This window comes from Panthera leo, chromosome D2 (assembly GCF_018350215.1).
Source record: "Panthera leo isolate Ple1 chromosome D2, P.leo_Ple1_pat1.1, whole genome shotgun sequence".
In the NCBI taxonomy this organism is placed as follows: Eukaryota; Metazoa; Chordata; class Mammalia; order Carnivora; family Felidae; genus Panthera; species Panthera leo.
Genome location: NC_056689.1, coordinates 9,623,366 through 9,639,681, shown reverse-complemented (window position 1 = coordinate 9,639,681; position 16,316 = coordinate 9,623,366). Strand labels below are relative to the sequence as shown.

General features: G+C 38.5%; 1 long non-coding RNA gene across 1 annotated transcript in view; it reads right to left on the bottom strand.

The window, feature by feature from the left end:
- Positions 1 to 14,887, bottom strand: part of LOC122201669 — a 161,861-nt gene extending 146,974 nt beyond the window's left edge. Inside the window, exon 1 of the long non-coding RNA XR_006194291.1 lies at positions 14,806 to 14,887. This is a non-coding gene — a long non-coding RNA (uncharacterized LOC122201669). The remainder of the gene's footprint in view (positions 1 to 14,805) is intronic.
- Positions 14,888 to 16,316: the final 1,429 nt, after the last annotated feature.

Genomic DNA, 16,316 nt, shown 5'->3' with positions numbered 1-16,316 from the left:
TGGAGAATTCTTATCACTGATCTTTAGTAAGCAGCTTGGGCCAGCAGAATAATCATCGACCTGTATGTCAGAAGTCACAACTTGTCTAAGGCTGTTTATTCAAACTAAAAAATATTAATTCTATCCTTCCCATTTCAGTTACTGTCAAGTTAATATAATAGACCATGATTATAGTATTCATTGATCGCTATTCATGTTACAAGTCACAAGAGGGAAAGCTTGTTGATTCCCTGGGAAAGTTCCTTGAGTATCAAAGGAGTGCATGACTGAGGTTCTTTACAGGTACGAATTCGACAGCAAAATCAAATGTTTGCAGGGGGAAAAAAATCTCTTTGTTTTGATATAAAACGGGTTTCCTTTCTCAAGGCCTCATTCTTTCTCAGTGGCCAAGGGTTAACAAAATCATGACATTTCCAGGTATTCTTTTTTCTTTTAGTTTAAAACTTCACTTCCTTTGGGTAAATATTCAGTCAAATTCAAGTATTATTATTTCCATCACTATCCACAGCGCCTTACTTCCCCCTGTCTTGTGGCCTTCACCTCCCGCTCTTACTTCCTTCTCTTCAGCTGCTGGTGTCTCTCTGTTAGAGCTGCAGGTGGGAAAAGGGGAGTGGGCTGATGGGACTGTCCCTCAGGAGAGACACCACATGTCTGGTCTGGGTGGTCCTTTGCCTTCTACTGCTGCTATCAAACCTCAATCCATCCCTGGAACTGTCTGTTTCAGCCTGGACAGTATCTGAAGCTGGGCTCAGCATATGAAGCATTCCATGTGTGTGGGTCCCCCGCGGGACTCCAGTGCAGGGAAGCATGGCTGCCCCCCTCAAAATCCGCGGTAGAGGGGCTTCCAGGCAGACCTTCTGGTGACAGAGCTCTCTTAATGCCATGGGTGGCCCCGTGTGATGCTGGGGAAATGGCTCGCCCTTCCAGATTTTTTCACAGGCGACTCTAGGCCTATTGGCAACTGGTGAATCAAACTCAGCTTTGAGGGAATTTGGGGCTCATCCTTGCCCTCTCCTACCAAGTTCTGTCGCTCCCCAAACTATACTACCCACACTGCCAAATCACTGCACTTGTCTCTAGGCATGTTTTACTGCGAAGCAGACATCCCTAAACTCTAGTCCCCTGTGCCCAGAATGGCCTCCCCAAGGTCCAGCAATGACCCTAGTGGCCCCCATTTTCAAGCAGAGACAGGTTGAGTACACAGCCTCCACCAAAGGGACCAAGAAAAGTCCAGTCTTCAACTTTGCTCTCTACTGCTTCTCTCTTTCCCCAGCTAAATTGTCTTTTTATCTCTTGTTGTAATAAACTGAAAAAACAAAAATAAAAATAAATAAAAAATTAATTTTGCCTCATTCATATTTGGTTTGAACCATAGGCTTCCGGATGCCAGTGTGGAGTATTCCTTCGGAATTCTGTCTTTTATTCCCTGCTGCATGCTGTCTCCCAAGAAACCATGCACTTTTAGTGTGGTTACCAGGCATGATAGGGAGTGTACTTACTTCTTAAACACAACAACAACAAATGATTAAGAAAAGGAATTAAACACACTGCTTATGCTTTAAGGCATTTACAACTGAATGGATGACTGAAGCAGACAATTATAACACAATGTGCTGATTACAATCACAGGGATGGGGGCCGGATCATCCTGGGAGTTCACAGTGGGGAGCCACTTGGACCCGACCTTGAGCCCTGGGAATATTTCTTGTGAGAAAGTGCTACTGGGTCCAAGGTAAGGTGGTGGATGGAGAAAGGCTAGCAGAATGGCCAGCTGGAGCAAATTACAACACAACCTGCTAATTACTCCCCAGGAGTCACCAGTTCAATTGTAAATGGCTTAAGTATATAAGCAGTGTATTTTAGTTTGTCTCTGATCAACATTTCTGTATCAGTGGCACTTAACACTGAAACTTGGTAGAGGCTCTTAAATTTTTTTTTAACTACTTTGCTAATATATTAATTACATTAAAACTAATGCAATTACTACTACTGCTACTAGATAATGAAATACTGCATCAAAGATTTGTCATGTAGCATATAAGAACTGCTTAAATGTAATGGAGGCCTGGGGGGCTCAGTCGGGAAAACATCCAACTTCAGCTTAAGTCACGATCTCGAGGCTCATGGGCTCAACTCCCACATCAGGCTCTGTGCTGACAGCTTAGAGCCTGGAGCGTGTTTCAAGTTCTGTGTCTCCCTCTCTCTCTGCCCCTTCCCTATCATGCTCTGTCTCTTTCTCAAAAATAAACATTAAAAAAAATTTTTTTAAGTACCACCAAGGGGGGCGCCTGGGTGGCTTGGTCAGTTGAGCGTCCGACTTCGGCTCAGGTCATGATCTCACGGTCCGTGAGTTCGAGCCCCGCGTCGGGCTCTGTGCTGACAGCTCCGAGCCTGGAGCCTGTTTCAGATTCTGTGTCTCCCTCTCTCTCTGCCCCTCCCCTGTTCATGCTCTGTCTCTGTCTCAAAAATAAATAAATGTTAAAAAAAATTTTTTTTAAGTACCACCAAGGGCTCCTGGCTTGCTCAATCAGTACGGTATGGGACTCTTGATCTCGAGGTTGTGAGTTCAAACCTCATGTTGAGTGTAGAGATTCCTTAGAAACCAAAATAAATGAAATGTAAATAAATAAATAAATAAATAAATAGTCACCAAGCAGGTGCCAAGCACCACTATTAGATTCTAGCTCCTGGGGAACACATATGGTTGGTGAATGGCCTTTTTGTCTAGTGGCAAAGACACAGACAATTATAGTCAATGTGACGAGGGTTCTATGGGACATAGAAAAGTCTGTGGGGAAAGAGAAGGGCAAACCTTACTTAAGAAAGTCAGAGAAACAGGTACACAGAGTAAATTTGAAGATGAAAAGAGTTTGCAAGGCAATGGAAGTTCCAGCCTGTGCCAACACAAGATGGTGAAAAGCCCAATCTGAGGATCAGGGGGTGGCTGGTCTGGCTGAAACATGTGTTATGTTGGCTCAGGTAGGAGATAAGGCAGGAAAGAGGTGTCACATGACACAGAAAGCTAATAATAAGACCAATACTGATAGTGCACTATGAGCCCCTACTATGTTTAAGGATTAGGCTTAAAACAAGCAGTGCGTGGGGTCTATGCTTAATCTTCACAACATGAATATTGTTAACCATTTATACCACGTAAAGCTTTGCCCAGAGCTTCATCCGTTGCTGTCCATTACGCAACAAACAGAAGTTGGTTAATACTGGTTATATTTGTTGATTATTAAATTCTCACTGTCCCAGGACTGCACATTTGTGATTACTGAAAACCTGAAGCCAGGAAACACAGCCCATGCTAATCCTCAAGCAGTTAAGAAGCAATTCTGTGACTTCATTGAATTCATACTGTCTCACCTTCAAATGAGATCCACAGAGTCATCCTGCCCCAAACCTGGTACGAATCCATATGCTTCCCCTCTGGATTCAATGTCAAAACTTCCAAATTATACTGCTGTTCTGACTCCCTATCTGTGTAATGAATCCCCAATGGGACTGGTCCCGTGAGATGACACATTGCCATTTCCTGCCATGGGTCTCTATCTGTTGCACCTGATGGTGAATTAAAACCAAGTACCTCAACTCTTTTCCCTCATCAGATAACTAGATGGGCTGTCTTGGAACCCAAATCATCCACTTAAAAGTTTTGCAATTGGTACTGATGCTTACCCTCTTTAAAGGTCAACTTTAAGGTATACTCTCCCTGAACACCAGCCCAGATAACTTTCCTTGTATATTCTTCTTTCCAGACCAGGTCATCCTATAGCCTCTTCATGCCTTCTGCACAAACCCATGAAGGCTACAGAATTGAATAAGCTTTAAGAATAAACAACCAAATAAACAAATAAGTAAATAAATTAATATATATTAATATATAAATAAATTAATATATATAATAAATAAAATATATTAATAAAATATAATAAATAATAAAATAATATATATTAATATATATAATGTTTATATTCAATATAGTTAACAGAATAATGGCCTCCCCAAAAAGTCCACATTGTAATCCCTGGAATCCATAAAAACATTGCTGTAAATGGAAAAGAACTTTGCAGATGTGATTAAATTAAGGGTTGGTAGATTCTTGAGATAGAAACATTACCCTAGATTATCACATGGACCAAAGTAATCATAGGGAACCTTCTAGGAGGGAGGCGAGAGGGCCAGAGTCAGAACAAGAGATGCAAAAATGGAGTCCGGGTCTGGAGTGAGGCACTTGCAAGTTAGAGGAAGCATTCTGGCACCCAGGAGTGCAGATGGCCCTGAGAAACTGGAAAAGGTACAGACACAGGCTCTCCCCCGGACCCCTTAGTAGAATATAGTCCTGCTGACACTCCTTTCTAAACTCCTGACTTCCAGAACCATAAGAAAAATAAGTAATAAATAAGTAATAAATATATAATAAATATATAATAAATAAGTAATAAATAGTTACTTATATAATATATAAGTAATAAAAAAGTAAATAAATATATAATAAATAATAAGTAATAAATTGTATAATAAATATTACTATATTATAATAATATATATAACATATATGTAATACACAAACACATAATAGAATATTATTCTATATAAAAAGAGTGAAATCTTGCCATTTGTAACAACATGGATAGAGCTAGAGAGTATAATGCTAAGTGAAGTAAGTCTGTCAGAAAAAGACCATAATAAACAAGCAAAGGAAAAAAGAGACAGACAAAAAACAGAGAACAAACCCATGGTTACCAGAGGGGAGGGGGGATGGGTGGGGGGATGGGTGAAGTAGATGAAGGGGATTAAGAGGACGCTCATCTGATGACCACTGAGTAATGTATGAAATTGTTGAATCACTATATTGCACACCTGAAACTAATATAACACTCTATGTTAACTACACTGGAATTAAAATTTAAAACTTTAATAAAAAAAAAAGAATCTAGAAAATAAAGACCAGATTGAATCTAAAGTAAGTAGAAAGAAAAAAAGATTGAGGATGAGAACAAATTCCAATGAATAAAAACCAGAAAAACAGTAGAAAAGTTAAACAATATCAAAATTAATTTCTCTGAAAAGACTAATAAACTTCTCATAAGAGTCTTCCGCCTGCAAAAGAAAGCAAGACAGAAATTGCCAGTATTTGAACTGAAGAGTGGATATAATTTCATATTCGTGGCCTAAGACTGCAATAACAAAGGACCACATACTTTGTGGCTTAAATAACAGAAATTTATTCTCTGGAGCACAGAATTACAAAACCAGAAGCCTCTAGGGAGGCTCCTTCTTTGCATGTCTCTGGCTTCTGAGGGCCCCAGCATATTCCCTGGGTACAAGCACGGGTGACGTCTGTGCCTCCCACTTCACACGGCCATCTTTTCCTTGAGTGTCTCTATGTCCTCACAGAGTGCTCTCCTCTCCGTGTCTCTCTCTTCTTTTTACAAAGTCATACTGGATTAAGGGCCACCTTACTGCAATATGAACTCACCTTAACCTAATTATATCTGCAGTGACCCTATTTCTAGATAAGGTCACATTCACAGGACTTCAACATTATCTTCTGGGAGGGCACAATTCAACTCCTAATACACTACAGCTGGCCTCTGAATAATGCAGGGGTTGAGGCGCTGACCCCTGCACAGGTAAAACTCCACATATAACTGACTCCCCCAGACCTTAACTATTGCCTACTGTTGACCAGAAGGCTTACCGATAACATAAACAATTAACACACATTTTGTATGTTGTATATATTACACATTGTATTTTACAATAAAGTAAGCTAGAGGAAAAAATGTTAAGGAAATCATAAGGAAGAGAAAATAGATTCACAGTAATGTACTGTACAAAATATCCATGTATAAGTGGATTATATTGTTCAAGACTCAACTGTATAAGCATTAAAAAGATAAAGTCAACACTAAAACAACTTTATGTCAATAAATTTCACACTATAGTGGACACATTCTTTGAAAACAGTAAATTGTAAAGCCAGAAAAAGAAGAACTAAGAAATTTAAATAGCCTTATACTAGGTTAAAAAATGTAAATGAATAGCTAATATCGCAAAGAAAACCTGAGGCACAAATAGTTTTCCTACTGGTTCCGTCAAACATACAGACTTACACAAACTCTTCCAGGAAATAAAGGAAGAGAGAATATCTCTCAAGTCATTTTATGATGCTGGAATTACCCTGATACCAAATGAAGACAAGTATTTGGTAGCATTAAAAAAAACAGTACATAAGTATCTCTCAGAAACATACATGCAAAACCCCTTTAAAATAATGTTAGCTAAAAAACCCCAATCAAGCAATATATAAAAAGGAAGCACTTCATGACCAAGTGAGGTTAATTCCAGAAATATAAATTTAGTTTAACATTAGAAAAATCAATCATTTACTTCACCACCATGATTGAATAAAGGATTAAACACTGATTATCAGATAAAGCAGGGGACTGAGTTTGATACTCATTAAAGATAAAAAAAAGAACTCCATAACAAACTAAAAATGGTAAGGTATTTATCAGCATCCAGGAAAGGGCATCCAGGAAAAAAATATAGCTAAGTTCATACCCAATGGAAAACTGCTACAGGACGCGACTCCAATTTACAAAATAATCAATTGTATCTCAATAGAGAAGCAATAAAAGTTGAAAAGTGGATTTTATTCTATTTTTTTATTTTTTTAAACGTTTATTCATTTTTGAGAGATGGGGAGAGACAGAACACAAGCAGGAGGGGCAGAGAGAGAGGGAGATACAGAATCCGAAGCAGGCTCTAGGCTCTGAATTGTCAGCACAGAGCCCGACTCCAGCTGAACCGCAAGATCATGACCTGAGCTTAAGTCGGATGCTTAACTGACTGAGCCACCCAGGCGCCCTGAAAAGTGGATTTTAAAACAAATCCACCTAGAATAGCATAAAATATATAAAACATTTAGGATTCAATTTAAAAAAGATGTTCAAGGGGTGCCTGGGTGGCTCAGTCGGTTAAGAGTCTGACTTCAGCTCAGGTCACGATCTCACCGTCCGTGGGTTCGAGCCTGCGTCGGGCTCTGGGCTGATGTCTCAGAGTCTGGAGCCTGCTTCCGATTCTGTGTCTCCCTCTCTCTCTCTGCCCCTCCCCCGTTCATGCTCTGTCTCTCTGTCTCAAAAATAAATAAACATTAAAAAAAATTTAAAAAATAAATAAATAAAAAAGATGTTCAAGAACACAACACTGAAAACTACCAAATGGTACAGAAAAAAAATTTTTAAGACCTAAATAAATTAATGGATATATTATACCTGTTGACTGAAAAACTCAAGATTATTAAAAAGTCAATTCCCTTCAAATTAATGTATAAATTTAGTATATCTGATTCAAAATCCAGATAGGTTTTTAATAGAAATTTAAAAGCTGATTCTGAAATTTATATAAAAATGAAAGTAACCAAATAACCTTAAACAGCCAAAGATTAGCTAAAATTGCCAAATATAGCCAAAATAATCTCTTAAAAATTTCATGTTTTATATAATCCAAATTAAAATCCTTTTATTTATCTACACTAATTATGGCAACTGATAATGTGTAAGAATAAACAAATATATTAACAAAATAGACTTAGTATGGGAACAGAACCGTACATTTGTAATTAATAAGCTTTCAACGCCTGAGATAATTAAATGAGAAAAGAAAGTCTTCCCAAAAGTGGGGCAAAAACAGTTGAATTAACATTTGGGGGAACTTTATCATTTTTAAAATTTTATTTTACAGAGAGAGAGAGAGCTCACAAGTGGGGGGAAGGGAGGGGCCAGAGGGAGAGAGAGAGAATCTTAAGCAGGCTCTATGCTCAGCACAAAGCCGGATGCAGGGCTCAATCCCATGACCCTGGGATCATAACCTGAGCAGAAATCAAGAGTAGGATGTTCAACCGACTGAGCTACCCAGGCACCCCCAGCATATGGGAAAATTTTAAATTGAACTCTGCATCATACCATATGCAAAAATCACTCTGTCATGGATCATAATAATGAGTGTAGATGCCAAAACTATAAAGCTTTTAGAAGACATGCAAAAACACCTTCATGAATTTAAGTTACACAAAAAACATCTTAGGGTGACAAAACTATTAGTTAAAAATATCTTTCATGGGGCGCCTGGGTGGCTCAATCGGTTAAGCGTCCGACTTCAGCTCAGGTCACGATCTCACGGTCCGTGAGTTCGAGCCCCGCATCAGGCTCTGGGCTGATGGCTCGGAGCCTGTTTCCGATTCTGTGTCTCCCTCTCTCTCTGCCCCTCCCCCATTCATGCTCTGTCTCTCTCTGTCTCAAAAATAAATAAACGTTAAAAGAAAAATCTTTCATGAAAATTTGATTTCATTAAAATCAAAACTTCTCCTAATCAAAAGACCCCATTTAAAAAATGAAATGGCAAGCAACAGGCTGGAAGAAAATATAGACAATCAATGACAAAGAATATACAAAGAACTTGTAAAAAATAATAAAAGAAAAATTTGTATCCAGAATATATAAAGATTTCCTACAAAACAATAATCAACAGAAAAATAACCCTTATGTAAAGTGGGCAAAACATTGCAAAAGACATTTCACAAAAGAAGATATATAAGTGGCCAGTAAGCACATTAAAATGTCCAATATTACTAGTCATAAGGGAAATTAAAATTAAAATCAAAATGAGATGCCTTGTCAACCACTCAAATGGCTAAAATTTAAAACAAGGTCAATGCCAAATATTGCAAAGATGTGAAGCAACAGGACAGGAACATATTTAGACTGCTGAGGGAAATGTTAACTGGTTCAGCCAGTTTGGAAACCCTTCTGTCCATTCGTGTGTGTGTGTGTGTGTGTGTGTGTGTGTGTGTGTGTGTGTGTGTCTGTGTTAATGAAATACACATCTACCAGGGGCACCTGGCTGGTTCTGTCAGTACAGCAGGTAACTCAGTCTCAGGGGCATGAGTTCAAGCCCCACATTGGGCATAGGGCTTACTTAAAAAATGAAGAAAGAAACAAAAGAAAAGAAAAGAAAAGAGGAGAGGAGAGGAGAGGAGAGGAAAAGGAAAAGGAAAAGGAAAAGGAAAAGGAAAAGGAAAGAAAAGAAAGGAAAAGGAAAGAGAGAAAGAAATCAAGAAAGAAAGGAGGGAGGGAGGGAAGACATTTTTCCTTCTTCAAAAGAATGTACACTTTTTACCACATGATCCCACAATTTGATTCTTAGGATCCACACAGAGAAATGGAAATGTATGTCCACAGAAACAATTGCACAAGAATGCTCGTAGCAGATTCGTAATAACTCAAAACTGGAAGCAATTCAATTCCCATTAACAGACACATGGATTAATAAATTGGACATTTGTGGGATGAGAATATTTAGTTTTAAAAAATAAATTGGGGTGCCTGCCTGGCTCAGTCAGTAGAGGATGTAACTCGATCTCAGGTTGTGAGTTCCAGCCTGATGCTGGGTATAGGGATTACTTAAAAAAAATTAAAAACTCAAATACGATAAATTAACTCTCTTCGAAGTGTTTCTTTTTTAAAAGATTTTTAAAAAATGTTTATTTATTTTTGAGACAGAGAGAGACAGAGCATGAACGGGGGAGGGTCAGAAAGAGGGAGACACAGAATCAGAAGCAGGCTCCAGGCTCCGAGCTGTCAGCACAGAGCCCGACACGGGGCTCGAACTCACGGACTGCAAGATCATGACCTGAGTCGAAGTCGGATACTCAACCGACTGAGCCACCCAGGCGCCCCTCAAAGCGTTTCTTAATAACAAAGGTAAAAACAATAACTTTTCAGAAGAAAAAAACTGGCAGACATCATCTTAACCAGGTATCCAATGTAAACATCACAACTAATAGGTCAAAACAACATTATGAGCCTCCTGATAGGATGCACTGAGAAAGATACATCATCACTCCTATGCTATTCCTGTCAAAAAATGCATAGCCCAAATCTAATAATAAGGAAATATCATACAAACCCAAATTCAAAGACATTATACAATGCCTCCGACTCTTCAAAAATGTCAAGGTTATGAAAGAAAATGTCAGACTGAGGAACTGTTCCTAATTAAAAGATCCCAAAGAGACCTCAAAAGTAAATGTAATACTTGATCCTGGATTGGATCCTGAACCAAAAACAAACAAGCAAACGACAAACAAAAAGAGCCAAAAACCACTTTTTTTCCCATCTATATAGGAAAATATTGGGACATTTGGTAGAGTTTTAATAAGGTGTCTAGATTGGATGTTAGTATTATATCAATGTTGATATTCTGACTTTAATAATTACACTAATGTTCTGCAAGAGAATGCTGTTTTGAGGAAATACACAGGAAATATTTAGGGTTAATGAGGCATAAAGTCTACAACTTACACCAAATGACTCAGAAAGGGAAAGAGAAAGCAAATGTGGTAAAATATTAACAGTTAGCACCTTGGATGAATGGTATGCAGAAATCCCTTGATTCTTGCAACTTTTACGTATCTTTTAAAAAGTTTTCAAAAAAGCTACACTGATACACACAGCATGGATGAAATTCGTTATTATTATGTTGAGTGAAAGAAGCCAGACCCTAAAGGTACAGACCATATAAAGCTCAGAACAGGCAAAACCAATCTATGATGACAGAAATCACAACATAGTTTTTTGTGGGCGTTAGAGATGGACTGTAGAGGGGCACCAGGAAACTAAGAAGGAAAAAAAAACAGGAAATAAGGACATTTCAGATTATATTTTGCTGTGAAGCAGGAAGTACTGAAGCAAGCCCCTCTCTGGCCCTACCTTAACAGATCAATTGTTCTGTAATAGTTGATTACGTAGAACATCTTTCTTCCAGAGGCATCGTATCAGTTAAATGAGATGGAAGAATTTTTGTATTGTTCTTTTTTTACTGACTTCTTGCATTAATTTGCTATATAGGTGAAATGTGGACTCTTAGGGAAGCTGTTTTTGGTTCTTCTAAAGCAATTTTTTAAAAGAAATACATGCTTTAAAAATGTGTAAAACTAATAATAAATTAACAGTATTAACAGTTCACAATTACCGATTACTTAGAACATGCAGATACCACGTAAAGTATTTTGTATGTATCGTGTCACTGAATTACTGTGATTATTCCCATTTTACAGATAAAGAAACTAAGGTTCAGAAAGTGTAAGCAACTACGAATTTGCACAGAGGCAAAGCTGGGTCTGGAACCCAGATATTTGTTAACCCAGCTGTCCTTATTCAACAAATATTCGGTCCATCTGTTGTTCAGGATATATGATATGAGTATCACTTCCTTTCTGTGACAGAGTCTGCATAAACAAGGAGAAACACATATCTAATTCTGATCTTTGTAGAAAATTGATAACCCCGCATCTCTCACATGCATTACAGAGACAGGATAGCATGTTGGATCTTGCCATGTATCATTTCAGAGTAATGTAAAAAAACCTTAGTAAAGACTTGATCAAATATATTTGTATTTATTTATTCCATTAGGAGTTCAAATAAAGTATGCATTCTGTTGAGGCTCTTCTGTGGTTTTATAATCGCTGATGAAATTCACTAATACCAGTACCCCCAATACCAATGCCAGGAAATTTTTTCTGTTTACTAGGGGATCTAAGTAATGATAATAAAGAAAACCAAAATGACCATTTATCATTGCAGACTACTTTTTTTTTTTGAGAAAAAGAGTGGGGGGAGGGAGAGAGAGACAGAGACAGAGACAGAGACAGAGAGACAGAGAGAATCTTAAGCAGGCTCCATGCCTGTGGGCCAGGGCTCAGCTCTGACCTGAGCTGAAAGTAAGAGTTGGATGCTTAACCAACTGAGCCACCCAGGCACCACCCCTGCCCCCTGCAAAACACTTTTAAATCAATGCAACATGTCTACTGTTTAGAACCTTCATGTGAATACCATTCTGCAGATAGAATTTCAATTGCAAATGTTTCTTCATTTTCAGTATTAGGAGAAATCTGGTTGATTTGCAGTGTTTGTCATACTATTTGAATACTATGTCAAATATATATATATATATATATATATATATATATATATAGAGAGAGAGAGAGAGAGAGAGAGAGGGAGAGAGAGAGAGAGAGAGGCTGAGTAACTAGCCCAAGTTTATTGAGCCATATATACACCAACAGATGTAGACACCTCTTCGAATTACCTCTTTTTTCCTGTTTTTGTTTTTTGTTTTGTTTTTTTTTTTTTTGAGACTCAATTGACATATTTTGACATGTATTCATGTTAGGTGTACAAATAATGATTTGATTTATGTAAACGTTGTGAAGTGATTCCCAAATAAGTTTACTTAACCTCCATTATCTCACATAATTACCGTTTTTCCCTTGTGATGAGAATTATTTAGATTTATTCTTTTAGCAACTTTCGAACATACAATAGAGGACTGCTACAGTCACCATGCTGTACGTTCCATCCCCACAGTCACACTCACTTTACAACTGGAAGTTTGTCTGTTCTGGTAACTTTCATACAATTCCCTCACCAGCACCCCCACCCCACCCTCCGCACCTGGCAACCACCCAACTTTAACTCATTCTTTCACCTCAGTTATTTCACAGGACGTAGATAAAACATGTTTCATTAGAGCAAGATCAACATTTTATTTCTAATAATAGAGAAAAAGGTGCACGAGGAGACATTCTATTTTCACACCACCTTTTTTTGTCCTATGAACATATAGCCATTGGGACGGCAGAAAAGCCAAGAAAAATCTACAGCAGCTGACACAACACTCTGATATTATTGAGTGTTGAGCCAATTCGAGAACTACCTCTCTCTACATTTCTTATAATCAGAGATATCTAACTATCTAAAGTCGCAGTTACTTAGCTATGTTGTTATTTTCATCCCAACACATTGCTAATACAATATCTTTATTAATCCCTTTAATTCTACTTGCCACATATCAACTTTTGCATGAATTCTACCTTTTTTTTTTCTTAAGAGTCTATTTTTAATCTCTACACCCATCACGGGGCTCAAACTCATAACCCTAAGATTAAGAGTCACGTGCTCTATAGACTGAGCCAGTCAGGTGCCCCTCAATTCTACTCTTTCTCAAAGTACAACTCACCACCCTCATGGCCTTCTTATGTATGTAAGTGAGTTTGACTTTTAGTCTACTCCCAACAAACCAGTAAATGAATACATTTGATATGTGTTTACCTATTTCTAGTTTAATAGTTATGTTTTGTATTATATGTATTCTTTTATTCCTCCCGTGAGTCTTGAAATAAACGCCCCCCTTTAGTTGGCTAAAGCTAACTGGTGTTGATGTCGTTTGTTCCCATCCTTAAGGGTATCTGTCTCCACAGCTACTGTGAGTTCTCCCTCTCACTCAGACCCTAGGCCTCTGCCCTCACGTTTTCCATGCTTGTTTTCTATTTGTTGTGCTTCTTGGAATCAGGAATCAGGTGAACATCATCCTCCCCACAGAATGTTTTCCTCTTTTCCATTCCTTCCCACGAGCTATAATATGCTGACCCTGCCTCCATCTCTGACCACCTGTGATGTTCCTCACGGACTTGGTCTCGCTCACTTAGCACTCACGGAGTACTCACATATGTTGCTCTAAACATTTGCCTTCCGCACTTGTAAGCCTCCTCTCTTTGCCTTTTGGGGAGCATATTCATTCTCACCATTTTGATGGAAATGGTGCTGGACTAGGAGCCAGGTCATGTCCCCACCCACAGGCCAATTTCTCAACTTCTCCAGATCTCAATTTTTCATTTGCCAATGAATAGTTTTCTTTAAGGCAACTGTTCCAAAATATTCACTAGCTACTGAAATCTGCATCTCAGATCCTTCTTTGTGACCATTTTCACTCCTTGTTCCACGGTTCTGTTTTTTTTCAAGTCAGTATGATTAAAACCAACCATTTCCTCTTTCTTTTCCTAACTTTGTCCTCTTCAGTTGGTCATTCCTTCTTCCACTCCTGTGTCTCCTCCATGACTATACACTCTCCCATCTGTCTTGTTTTCATTAAATACAGTTTTTATCACAGTATTTGGCTCTTCTGAAAATTTGATTAACTTTGTTTTATTTAAGATATTGAGATTAACTTCTGTTTTCTTGCATTCGGTACTCTTTACAATCTGGGCTTAGCGTACCTGTCAAGAACATTCTCTACCACTCTCTTTTACTCTCTGCACTTCTAAACCCAATTCCCTAAATGCTTGAGAAAAAAAAATCACGTTTGCCCTTTCTGCTCATAGCTTTGCTTATACAGTCTCCTCTTAGAAATTTTCGTCCAATATCCTATAAACAACTAAATTGCCTATTTGAAAACCCCTTTCTCCATGAAGTCTTCTAGGAATGATCCATATTATTGATCATTTCACTCTTTTCTGAAATCCTATTCAACTAATGATCTGCATATCACAGATAATTATTATTGTTAAGACTCTAGACTTCACATCTTAGATTTCATGTATGTATTTGTGACCCTGTATGGTTCGCTAACTGCTTCATGTGGGTGAGTGAACACTTCCCAGTTTCCTACAGGCATCCCAGGGCCAGGCCATATCTCTTGTGTCTATCGTTTGTCACTCATCTATTGAGTGGACCAGACATATTAGTGACGGTCCCTTCCAAAACTAGGAAAACTGTTAATATTTTTCCAAATTTATGGTTGAAAACAATAAGGTTCTGTGGGATTCAGTCATTGACTCAAATTTACACAGTGATTAAGTGTGGAAGCCAAGACCTGGCTCCAAATCAGCCTTACTCTAAAGCCCAGGCTTTAACTTGTTAATTGAGCTAGTAAAGAGCCTCAGAAAGTACTCACCCTTTAGAAATTGTCACCAGCTCTATGACTCTGTAGGGAGCAGGGGAGATATAGAGTGCAATTCAAGTACTTGAAACTTTTTTCTCAGAGACCACACTTAAACAGAGTGGTACAATGCAATCAGTAGTAGGAAGTTCCCACACCTGAGATGATGCAACATTTCCAATATTTCACAAGTGAAGTCTGTGTCAGCTCATGACTTATTGGACAATATAGTAGTACTTTGGTCTTGTCACACACATTGGGTAAACTCATCCGTTTACAGTAAACCACTGTTCTAAACCATGAAGAAAGGAGTGGGAAAAATAAAAACTGTTGCCTTGGAATTCGTAAGTGCAGAATTAAGATATGGTTTAATCTGGGAAAGATTTATTTATCTCACTTGATAAAATTTAAGTTAAAAACATTTGGGATTCGGGGCACCTGGCTGGCTCAATGGGTTGAGTGCTGCACTCCGGCTCAGGTCACGATCTCATGGTTTGTGAATTGGAGCCCTGCATCAGGCTCACTGCTGTCATCGCAGAGCTCGCTTGGGATCCCGTGTCTCCCTCTCTCTCTGCCGCTCCCCTGCTTCCTCTCTCTCTCTCTCTCTCTCTCTCTCAAAAGTAAATAAACATTTAAAAACCATTTGGAATTAAATTAAATATAATTAAATATAATGATTCAAAAATTTGTGTCTGTGTACGTGCACGTGTACTTATATGCACATGCATATAAACATACTTATAAATAAAGTCCTTAGGAAATTTTTTGTTGTTGAGAGACTTTTTTATCTTCTCTCCACATTCCATTCTTATCCTTAACTTGGTATAAAACTAGCACACATCGGGGTGCCTGAGTGGCTCAGTCTGTTAACGGTCTGACTTAATTTCGGCTCAGGTCATGATCTTACGGTCATGAGATCAAGCCCCGTGTGGGGATTCTCTCTCTCTCTCCCTTGACCCCTCTCCACAGTTCAGCTCTCTCTCTAAAGAAAACTTAGCACAGATCTCTTTTCTTAAAAATGTTTATTGGGGGGGGGGGGGCACAAGTGGGGGAAGGGCAGAGAGAGAAGAAGACACAGAATCTGAAGCAGGCTTCAGACTCCAAGCTGTCAACACAGAGCCCAACTCTGGGCTCGAACCCACAAACTGTAAGATCATGGCCTGAGCTGAAGTTGGATGTTTAACCCGCTGAGCCACATAGGTGCCCCCATATCTATTTTTATATTAGGATCCATTAAGCCTGCACTTGAGATACATTTGAATTTGAAAAAGAAATTAGTCTGACAACAGAAATAGAGTTGTCTTGAGTAATTTACCAGTCGTGAGAAGGAGGTAAATATGAAAACTCAAAATGGGTATAGGATTGGTTAGTACATACAGACCCCTGGAAGAACACTGAGATGAGGTTCACACAGCAAAGCACACGACACCTGGGACATGGATGTCACTGATTATCGTTAAGTTATGGAGTACAGTTTAGATAACTAATGGGACTCTGTCAGAGTAAAGAGAACCTAAGTGAATTTT